General features: G+C 40.1%; 1 long non-coding RNA gene across 1 annotated transcript; it reads right to left on the bottom strand.

Moving 5' to 3' along the window:
* Positions 1 to 5,304: 5,304 nt before the first annotated feature.
* LOC124174085 lies at positions 5,305 to 7,695 on the bottom strand. Its single transcript, XR_006868854.1, has 3 exons — positions 7,596 to 7,695; positions 6,294 to 6,392; positions 5,305 to 5,556 (listed from the first exon to the last, which is right to left on the bottom strand). It is a non-coding gene; the product is annotated as an uncharacterized LOC124174085 (long non-coding RNA).
* Positions 7,696 to 8,537: the final 842 nt, after the last annotated feature.

Here is an 8,537-nt window from a genome sequence, read left to right as displayed (position 1 = left end):
ATCCGCTGAGATTTTTGCTATATTGGCGGAATCGACGTTTTCTGACCTCTAGGGGTTGCACCATGTTGTATCTGCGGGTTGGAATAACTCACAATGCGTCGGATGGCACAGGATTTAATATCCACTTCTCAATGCACTACAAATAACGATCGTGAGCCAGGGCCGCTTCCTGCGAGCCCGGAAGTTCGTTAGTCAATGTCCCTTACTGCTACTGGAAAGGCTGCTTTACACACATGAACAAATAAGCATCGAAAAACATCAAGCGAACATACATGACACACCACAAATGCGAAGGACTACATAGTCCCTGGCCTACCCCAGAAAGGCCTTATTACACAATACATTTACACATGCGAGGTAATGTGTAAGTGTTGAAGGCGAGATTGGACGCGTAAATTCGCCGTGTACCAAACTTTTAGGAATGCATGAACATAAAATCTGCTGTAAGTCGAACCTGAACTCGATCGTGTCCTGATCCAGTCTAAAATCTCGTCCTACTTCCATAACTGATCCCTCTTAACCACCTTCAACGTTAAAATACCAGATTACCCTCTGTCATTGGGGCCATAAGTGTTCCCTCGCCTTCTGTAGGCACTCTTTTCGGTATAAAAAAAAACCTTCGTGAAAAAACAACACAGTGAAAAATTAATGCTATTGGTTGTCATTCATGGGGCATTAAAATTTCCATGAACCAACTTTCTTGGTCGTCATATGCTTAATGAGTGGCGCCTTTGAAGAAATCTGTGGATTTACTTTGAGCTTTTTCCTTTCTTGGATGCATTTCCGAGTGCGGAATGAATGAACACTGCAGTGCGAGGGAGAGCAAAAAATGTCGCGAAACGATACGAACTCACAGCGCGGATGAGGAAAGAAATTAGCAGGATGGTGAGTTAATTAGAGATATGTCACCGCTTGCTAGTTGGATTGCTAGCCTCCTATTGCCTCCAACATTGTGCGCTCTGTTGTTTATTCGCTTTCGAACTGGTTCACTGACGGATCATGAGTAGTACGGATGCCCAGTCCACTTCTACCCATTCCAGCCACCTCCTTGAGGATTTTCCATCCCAATTCTCCTCTCTCTCCCCTCAGCTCTCCCACTCCCGCCTCCTATTATTATTATAGTATTCTACCGATTAAGGTAGGTTTCCATGGAGTACTAAAGAGGTGATCTGGGAGCCTCCCTTTCCTTCCGGCACTGCCTTCTTTAATTCACTGTAAGGCCTACTCTCTTTCAATCTATCTAAAAATCCTATTCTTTTCCTTCCCCTCCCTCGTTTCCCCAACATTCTACCCTCCAACACCATTTTCAACATCCCCTCACCGCTAAGCACTAACTCCATCCAAACCTTCTGTCTCCTGCGTATCTCATCTAAAAGCTTTCTCTCCTCGCCAACCATATCCAGCACTTCGTCATTCCTTTTCCTCTCCCTCCATTTCACCCTCTCCATTCTTCTCCATACCCACATCTCGAATGCTTCCAATCTTCTCTCGTCATCTTTCCTCAGTGTCCACGTTTCCGCACCGTAGAGAGCTACTCTCCAGATCAAACTCTTCACTAACCTTTTCTTTAAACTCTTACACAACGATCCTCTAAGAAGCTCCTTCCTGTTCATGAATGCCTCCTTCGCTAATGCGATTCTCTTCCTTATGTCCTTACTACTGTATCCGTTTTCCTCTAACGTACTGCCTAAATAGTTGAATTGCTCAACCTGCTCAAGTTTTTCACCACCCACCTTTATCTTGAGTCTCACATTCCTCGCTCGTGATGCTTTACAAAACCGCATTACCTTAGTTTTCTTGTGATTAATCCTCATCCCAAACTCCTCGCAACGTTCGTATAACGCATCCACTAGGGCCTGAAGCCCCCTTGCTGACTGACTGATCAACGCCTGGTCATCCGCGAATCTCACTGATTTGAACATCATTCCTCCCACTTTTATCCCAGCTTCTAACTCATCCCACGCTTCCCTTACCATCTCTTCAGCATACACGTTAAAGAGCAGTGGCGATAGAGGACAGCCTTGCCTCACACCTCGGCCAATGCTTGCCCACCCAGATTCTCCGTCCGCTATCCTCACTTGCGCAGTCTGGGCCATATACTGATTACAAATCAGTCGTCTATCCCTCCAGTCAACACCTATTCTCTTGAGAATATCCATTAACTTTACCCAGTTCACCCTATCAAACGCTTTTTCAAAATCCACGAAACACACATATACGTCCTGCTCATATTCTAGGTTCCTCTCCACGAGGGACCTCATTATTGCTATTGCATCACGAGTTGACTTCCCTTTTCTGAAACCAAACTGATCTTCGCCCAAATACTCGTTTGCCCTCGCCTCCATTCGTCTGTTCAATATCCTCAGCACTACTTTAGCCGCATGGGATATTAGGCTGATAGTCCTATAATCTCCGCATTCCACAGCTTTCTTCTTTTTCGGAAGCGGAATTAAAACCGTCTTCACGAAATCCTCCGGCCAACATCCTTCCTCATAGATCTTGCGCACTAGTTCGAAAAATATATGTATAAATTAACTGCACTTACCACCATTTGTACCTTGAAAATGATGTAGTAACATCGAAACTCGAGTCGAATTAAATTTATTTTTGTGGAAAATTGCAAGTCATGTTTCATCATGAATCAATTCCACTCCATCTCGCTTGATTCCTCGAATTTTATATCTAGTTCAGAACTATATTGAAACGGTAAGACGAAGAAAGATCATAATTCCATTCTACAATGGACTTTGGTGATACTTTAGCCGTAGAAAAATGGTTAAGACCAATCCATAAGTCTTACCTACAACCAATCAGAACGCGGCTCGACCACTACTGGTTTAAGAGCATTGTCAAACCACACGGGAGGTGGGTGGTAGGTTAATAACCATGTATAACCAGGTAGCAATTAACCATGTATATGGTCGAAGGTACCGCCAATACATGCGCTTCTTGTCCCACATCCTGGTTAAAAACGTTGAAAATTAAGATACAGCAATGTAGACAAACATCAGACGCTTGAAGTATGAAATATGGACCATGGGGAAAAGAGAATTAGAGAGTACTGTAGCGCTTTGAATTGGGATGTGATGATGAGAGATATCAATCGATAATTGATAAGTAATGAAGAGGTTCTGCTATTATCGGGCAACGTTTCAATCGTTTTTTTCACGTGACGCAGAAATTTTCGGATTTGTTTCACAAACTTCATCATTTTGTTTTTTCTCAACGATTATTGTTAGAGTATAGAGGGGTATAGAGAGCGTCAACAATAATCGTTGAGAAAAAAAACAAAAAGATACAGTTTGTAAAACAAATCCGAAAATTTCTGCGTCATGTGAAAAAAAACATTTGAAACGTTGACCGCGAATACCAGAACCTCTTCATTACTTATCACTTATTGATAGATATCTCCCATCATCACATCCCAATTCAAACCGCTACAGTACTCTCTAATTCTCCTTTCCCCATGGTCCATATTTCATACTTCAAGCGTCTGATGTTTGTCTAAATTACTGCGATTATTTCTTCTCTTCTCCTCCCATTTATCTGCAAGAAAATTCTAACTTCTTTTGAGTTGATACTTCACCTTTGCATCAGTCGATGGGATAGTGAACAAGGGAGGGTTTAAGCACAAGAGCAGACGATATCAACCGGACATTTAAATATCGTTGGTATAAGCAAAACACGTTGTTATTACACGATGAATATTTGGACTGCGTTACATACATATTCTATTTGTGACATGTACGACGAGTTGTAAAAATTTTATGTAGATATCCAAGTTGTAATATCAAATAAAGTATTCAAAAATTGTTATTCCAAACGGTATTATAGCATAGCATAGGTAGTATATGTTCTTTATTGAATAATAGTGCATAAATGATTTGTTTGTATGCCTAGGGATTGCAAAAAACCGTAATAGGGAGGTTTCCTATTTTTTTATTGCCTAAATCGAAAGATTATTACTCCTGGAGTACGTATTTCACGCTTTTAGATTTTTAAATGGCAATATATATTTTTCGCAATTAAATGAAGAGTGAAACTGTTCAAGCGCGCGAAAACGCGACGGCCAAGCATGAATGCTGGGAAAACCCCGTGTGACGTCATTCTGGTTCCGGCTGCTGCCGTGTGAGGCCACCATAGTATGAGGCTATGTGCGCTGTTACGATACAGGCTGCTAGCAGGTTGCGCTTGGCTTGAATAAGGATTATTTATACCCTATCAAACGAAGGAAACTTTCCGACCATAGGCAATTTTAATAGGTGATTATTAAGGCCGTTTTACACGGTACACGGAATTGCGCAATCTGACGTACATGCGAAGGCGCAATCAAAATTGCGTCGTGTAAAGCGGTGAATTGCTAGAGCACATGCGAGAAGGCGTGGATGCGAGACGGCAAAATAGCCCCTGTTCTAATTTCGTTCATGCATTTGTGAATTTCCACGCTATTTTAGAAATTAATGCAGCTCTAACCTGCGCAATCCCGTGCCCCGTGTAAAACGGCCTTTAAGAAATGTTTCCCTGAGCTCTGTGCCTCATGCAATCATTGGTAATCTCAGACGATGTAAAACTCCTTTCTACTCGTATAGAAACTAGGTCCCTGTGACGTCACGTGGAGTGGCATCGCATTCAAATGCGGTCAAAATTGACCGTTGTCATTCGTCTGAATTGGGATTTATAAAACCAAATAATTTGTATATTATGAATACACAAATGGTGGGCAACGAATCGCAAGCAATGCCTTTCGTTTTCTTTGATGAAGGAAACTACCCTATTAGCAAACCCATTTCTACTCATCAGATGTTGTGTAGATATCTAAGATATGTTGTAATATGGACCTCCATGTCCACTGTTGGACATCGCTGCAACGTTGGTTGGTGGGTCCTAAGGATATTTGACAGATAGTCATATAAAATTAAATGAATTAAAATGGACGTTGCACGGATGTAATAGATTAAGGGCGACAGTGTTGTCTGGACGTTGTTTGGGTATTGATTATTGCTTGGGAGATAATGGGGGCACAATGGAAGGTGACTTTAGTCCATGCATGTTTTAATTTCATACTCAGTAGCCAACATACATCCACGGGTTGAGAAGTGCTGCATTATATGTTCTCGTATGTCGCTGACTTCTCGTTACTGTTTGTGCTAGGAAGCAAGTACACCTAGAGCAGCTCAAGTAACACTAGGTAATAAAACTGCTTCCCACGCTTCGGTTTGTCATTTCTCACATTTTACTCCAATAACATCCAAGTTTCTCAGCTGAGATTCTTATAAGGTAATGGTTCCGATAAATAATAAAATATTTCATTTAAATCTTTTTAATCAGTTTAGAGGTGAATACAGTTCAGCAGAGTTTATGGCGTGAGTTCCGCGGTAATCGGGGAATTCACTACTCGACTCTGCCAAACGAAGTTGAGCACATATCATTTCTAGGTGTAGCATATGCATTTTGTCCTGTCAGGGCCGCCACAGTAGCCCCCACGTTTCCCCAAGGCTATGCAGTGGTCGTGGCAGGCATATGCGTTAAATGGGCATCCAAATCCAGCACTCGCAACTAGAAAGGAAATAAAAAGTAAAAATGTGTTACAATTTGGGCATTGCAGTTTTCCATAAGGACATAAAATTGAACCCATTAGCTATAAACCTCTGCAAATCAACCCTACAGTTGCAACTATAGACCAAGTAAAATATGATTTGATGCTTTCCCGGCAGATAATGTGAGTAAACTCTTCTCGGGATTTCCACCTGGTTAAATTATCCGTATTGGCCAACGTTTCTGGCCTTTAAAATTCTTATAACTTAGCTAGCATATGAGTTAAAGGAAATCTGGACCTTCCCTTGGAAATGAAACACAGTTTACTGAGAAAGTTAGATATATTGAACAACAATTCCATCAATTAATTTTTCAATTTCTGTGCAACCGTATGCTGGAAAGCTGGTTTTGTTTTTTTTCCGACAGTTGACATTGTTGTTAAAAAGAAATAATTAAGAAGTTATGTAATGAGAAGTTTTCTTTATTTTTGTTTGTTTTTTTTCGGACAATTGGATTCAAATATCTTTCGATTTTAACGAAATTAAACAGATAGCCACAGCTAATAAATAGGAGTCAAACAGCCTAGCTATTTCAGTATTATTGCAGCACATTTTTTCTCGGGATGAAATCAACTTTTTACTTATGTATGATGAGGAATTGTTTCTTGTCTATCTAACTTAGCATTCGTTCAGTGACTTCAAACTCATTGGAATTGCATATGTATGTACCTTAAAAGAAGGAGTCAATAAAATACTCACACCCTCCGTGGTCAGAGAAGGTGGACATGATCATGAGGACCCCAATGATGAGGATCAAACTGGACAAAAGCTTCATTTTTATTTCTTTGTGGTTGCGTGCTGAAAGTGATATGGAACCGTTAGGACTTGCATAATACATAGCATTAAAATCATTAAAAATTAACACATGGGTAAGCCATATAAACCATTTTCATGTATATAAACTTATGCCGTTAACATTCAATCTACTGGCCATGATTCACCATCGTTATACAAAGGCTTCCATTGTTCTGACACACTCTATCATTTTTCTTTATATATTTATACTCTTTTGATGTTCTTGGAAGATTCACTGACTATCTCCTTCCGGAGCCTCACTTGAAGAAGGAAAAAAGCTAGCTGATATTCGTTTAAATTAAACTAAATTAATTTAATGGAAATGGCATAAAAAAATTAACATCTGTTTGCAAAATTATCAATGGAGAAAAATTATTTATCAATTCTAGTGCTTTAGAATAAAAAATTATCTTCTGCACTACTAAACATTTAATTACACTAGGGAACAATTTTAAAGTTATTTTCCGTCGACTTTAATTTTGAGCTACAATAGGGTAAAATAAGAATGCTGATTTCAAAACTGTGGCTAGTTTTCTTCTTCCACGTCAAGTTTTATCACTATTCCTTGTGTAGCTGTGTCCACCCTCTGCCAGATAGAGCGTCGATCAAAGGAGGCATCTTTACTATCCAATTGGCTGACATTAACCTTATCCGACTGTTGCCGGGTGGCTGACCCCGCAGGAGAACAGCGACAGGTGCATGGCAGTCTAGTTATGCAAGAGATACTATACTGAGACACAGGCACATACCCCGAAATTCGCTGCGTAAGGGGGCTTTAGTGTTGCGCGAGTCGCCAAAACGGATATTTTTTTATCAAATTGTGCCTTTGTGTAAACTAAATCATTCTATATGGACCGTAATTAAGGTAAGATTTCCCTTTAAATTCCTTCATTTGCAGATTTTGTATGACATATGAGACAAAAAGAGGCCATACTGTGGCTTAAAAAGTTGACGCGATAGATAAAAACGGTAATTTTCTTATCCAGATCCAGTCACATATCTAAGGCAACAAAATGGCAGTTCCCCAGTGTTGTCTGCCGAGTCAGGCGAAATTAACATATTAGTGAAAATCGAATATAGCAAACGACAGTACTGAGATAGCAATGATACTATAATATTTACCGAATAAAATTTATGTAAAAATTATATGCGTTATATTAACCAGTCGAACGGTTGTAATGAGTAGACGGGAGTGATTTCACTTACCCTCTCTGCCTTTCTGCGTCTCTTCCAAATGATTCCGCTCGCTTCCTCCGTCAAGGAATGACACAGTGTTGAATGCCTGGTCCTTTTATATCGTTTCACCAATAAAGGTACCGGACGAGGATTATTCACAGAGAGTAATGATTCATTCTTCCGCCTAAAATTATTTATCTTCTGTTATCCCGAATCAAACCATAATCTTTGTTTGCATCCTTTAGATTCGCGTGAGAGCTGGCGTGTGTACCACGGCTCTCAAACAAACATTTCATTTGCGTCGTCTCGATGTATTTTCACGAGAAAGTTTACCATTCGCCGGGAGTAAATAACAATAACATCCGTTTCTTTTTCCTGTATAGTATTTTTGAAATGTTTGTGATTCATTATGACGTATGATGCTTTGCATGTTTTTGACTCTATTTCCTACGACGGTGCGAGATTACCTAATGATAGTATTATTACAACTTTCTGTCCAGTTTAACGCGCGTGTAATTCGTCGAATGTATTGCCTACCTAATTACGAGCCTAAAACTGCTCCACGTCTAACCTTTACAAGGCTATGTTTCAGCGTTTTTTACGCAAAAACATAGGTAAATTAGATGAAGCATGTGATTTTAAAAGCACATGTAACATACGGTAACGGATTGTCTTCATAATTATAATAACGACTACTTTTTTTAATTAATTACCTAATAGATAGGTGCCCTCGATGAGGTCTCAGCTCTTAAAGTGTGATAATATATCTACATCTACATACTACCCCGCAAGCTGCCTAAAAGGCGTGTGGCAGGGGGTGTTAGGACACCAGCCATTTGCACATAAAAAGGAAGAGCTCTAGGGAAATTACGACTAGCATTTATTTAAGTCGTTATGGCTCGGGGGAAAGGGGAATTCGCATATATGCCCGTTAGGCAAACTATCTCTCTTAAATTATCGCAGAGACTCGCT

This window comes from Ischnura elegans, chromosome 2 (assembly GCF_921293095.1).
Source record: "Ischnura elegans chromosome 2, ioIscEleg1.1, whole genome shotgun sequence".
Taxonomy (NCBI): domain Eukaryota; kingdom Metazoa; phylum Arthropoda; class Insecta; order Odonata; family Coenagrionidae; genus Ischnura; species Ischnura elegans.
The sequence above is the reverse complement of the archived record's forward strand: the minus strand, read 5'-3'. Positions and strand labels throughout refer to the sequence as shown.